The following is a 3469-nucleotide window of genomic DNA, read 5'->3' on the forward strand; positions in this document are numbered from 1 at the left end:
CTGTCTTGGAATCGATTCAGCGCGTGAGTTTGTCATGCAGGGAAGGAGAGAGAGAGAGAGAGAAAGAAAGAAAGAAAGAAAGACTTCTGAAGGGCAGACTAGTGCATGACTAGACTTAAACATAGATTCATGACCGACAGTGACTGGCGTTCACGCCAGGTCGAAGTCCACATATCCTCAACTTCAACTGGGGTTTTGGTTCAAATATGTTGCCTTGAGTCGTTGGTTGGGGGTTTGGTTCAAGTATGGTGCTTAGGGTTCTTGGTTAGGGTTTTGGTTCAAGTATGGTGCCCAGGGTTCTTGGTTGGGGTTTTGGTTCAAGTATGGGGCCCAGGGTTCTTGGTTGGGGTTTTGGTTCAAGTATCGTGCCCAGGGTTCTTGGTTGAGGTTTTGGTTCAAGTATGGTGCCTAGGGTTCTTGGTTGGGGTTTTGGTTCAAGTATGGTGCCTAAGGTCTTGGTGGGGGTTTTGGTTCAAGTATGGTGCCCAGGTTTCTTGGTTGGGGTTTTGGTTCAAGTATGGTGCTTACGATTCTTGGTTGGGGTTTTGGTTCAAGTATGGTGCTTAGGGTTCTTGGTTGGGGTTTTGGTTCAAGTATGGTGCCCTGGTCCCTTGGGTGAAGCATGACGTTTCCCGTGGTCCTTGTTTCAATTGTGATGTAGTGCCCGGTTCGGTGTTTAAACATAATTTTGTTCAAATAGTTTGGTTCATGCATAAAGTAGTCCCGGGTGCTTACCTGAAGTAAGATTTATCGAGAGATTTTTCAAGTGTGATGTTGCCCTGGCCTTTTAGTTCAAGTATGATGTTGTTTCGGGTCCTTGGTTCAGTAATGATTTCACAGGTCTTTGATCCTAGCATTATGTTGTCTCTGATCCTTGGTATAAATATAATGTTATTTCGGGGCCTTGTTTCAAGTATGTCATTGTATCTTGTCCTTGGTTCAAGTATAATGATGTTCTAAGTCGATGGTCCACATATGATATTATCTGGTTCTTTGGTTCATGTATGATAGCTTGGCTGTTTAGTTCTAGTATAATTTCTTGGTTCATTGGTTCAAGTATGATGTTGCCTAAGGTCGTTGGTTAAATAACTATGATAATAACTTGGGTTCTTGGTTCTGTTATTATGTCACCCCCGGGCCCTTATGTCATGTTACGATGTGGACCCAATACCTGTTTCAAAACAAACGATGTTCCAAGTCCTTACTTGAATAAATGATATCCTGCATTCAAGGTTCTGGTTCAACGACAGTGCCCATAATAGCAATATTTAGTGTTTATGGGGTTTGTAGTTCAAGTACAATGTTTTAATATGCTTTCCCTTTACTGATATTGTATTCGTTCAGTGGTTCGAGTCCTTTTTTTTTTTTTTTTAGTTATTTTGGATAAAATATATTTTTTAAGTATTTTTTTTTTAACCTGGTACTTATTTCAAATACAATGTTATATTTAATTAATCCGTGTTTCCATGTTAAGGAGTAATATTGTACTTGTGTTAATGTGTGTGGTTCACGTATGATGTTCTAATGGTCAAGCAATATTTTTTTATAGGTTATGATTCCTTCTGAGTTTTCTTTTGCCAAAGGTTTACTTGTATTATATTATCTCCAATAGTTATCTCTCTCTCTCTCTCTCTCTCTCTCTCTCTCTCTCTCTCTCATACAAAAGTCATCAACCCTTGTGAGAGGCCTCTCTCTCTCTCTCTCTCTCTCTCTCTCTCTCTCTCTCTCTCTCTCTCTCTCTACAAATATATACAAGATATCAACACTTCTGTCTGAGCCCCCCCTCTCTCTCTCTCTCTCTCTCTCTCTCTCTCTCTCTCTCTCTCTCTCTCCTTCTCTCTCTCTCTCTCTCTCTCTCTCTCTCTCCTACAAATATACACAAGTTATCAACCCTTCTGTCAGAGCCCCCCCCCCTCTCTCTCTCTCTCTCTCTCTCTGATACAAATATACACAAGTTATCAACCCTTCTGTCAGAGGCCCTCTCTCTCTCTCTCTCTCTCTCTCTCTCTCTCTCTCTCTCTCTCTCTCTCACAGCTGCACTTTTACTCGTTCTTTAATTAAAGTATTTCCCTAATCCGCAATCATCTCTACTCATGCCAATCATTTAATTGGTAGATAATATCTTAGTCCTATTGACAGGTCACCCGTGCTCTCGGTAATTACTTTCGTATTACAGGTATAAGACAGGTAAATGCGTAGTATTAGATATCGTTAACTTGATTATGCAGCGTGCCATTGATAGCTGCAGTATGTTGGTTCGGTAGACGTGGCTTTTCTCACGTTACTTAATGCGGCAATTTGTTGTCTGATTTCTTTTATATATGTGTATATATATATATATATATATATGTATATGTGTATATATATATATATATATATATATGTATATATATATATATATATATATATACACACATATATATACACACACGTGCAATTTGATGCAGAAGTTATAGTCATTTGAGCTCATGATTTTTAGATCATAGTTTTCAGTAATTGGAGTATATGTGGATAACGTGTGTGTGTGTGTATATATATATATATATATATATATATATATATATATATATATATTATATTATATATATATATATATATTATATATATTATATATATATATAAATATATATATATATATATATACATATACATATATATATATATATATATATATATATATGAATTTTCAAGGTGGAATTGGACAACGACAGATTTTGTGCTCATCCACCTGTATCTATTTTCTTCCTTACATCATTCATTTCATCATTTTAGCTATACTTGTTTAAAATTTTGAAATGTCAAAATCAAAATTATGAGTTTATTAATCATTATTAATACTGTGGCTTTGTTGTCATCGATATGGTTATAATTATATAGCCAACTTTTGTAAAAAAGAAAAAAAAAATAAGAATCTCATGTTAGTGCGTTTGTCCTACAAAGGTTTATAGATTCGTTACTCTACTTAAATGTAAATCATATTTTCACATGATCTAATTAAGAAAATTGAAATACTTCTTTTTATGTTGGTAAAATGATATAATTTTAAGCCATCTATAGTTCTTCATCAAGAAATAAAACATCAACTCCCTTATTGTTTTAAAACAGACATCTGGCAATCATAGTCTTCAATGATTGAGTTGCTAGCTAGGTAAATTAATAACGCATATTTCCAATCTCGAAACACCAGAAAGGAACCACCACCAATTCTCCCTCACAGGAATATACTTTTTTTGTAGAATTTACGGTATAATACCTGTGGAAATTGAAATCATTAACTACATTGCAATTGAATTATTGGAAACTCGGTTGCGTGGGGTGTCTGGCATCTCCAAGTCTCCCCCCCCCCTCAGTTATTCCCGCTTCCCCACCCCCGATCCCCTAGCTCCAATGGGGGAGTTGCCACTGTTCGTCATATAGATTTATTTCCTTTCGATAATGTCTGAAATTTAGCTTATGCAAGTTCTTCACA

This window comes from Palaemon carinicauda, chromosome 20 (genome assembly GCF_036898095.1).
Source record: "Palaemon carinicauda isolate YSFRI2023 chromosome 20, ASM3689809v2, whole genome shotgun sequence".
NCBI classification, from domain to species: domain Eukaryota; kingdom Metazoa; phylum Arthropoda; class Malacostraca; order Decapoda; family Palaemonidae; genus Palaemon; species Palaemon carinicauda.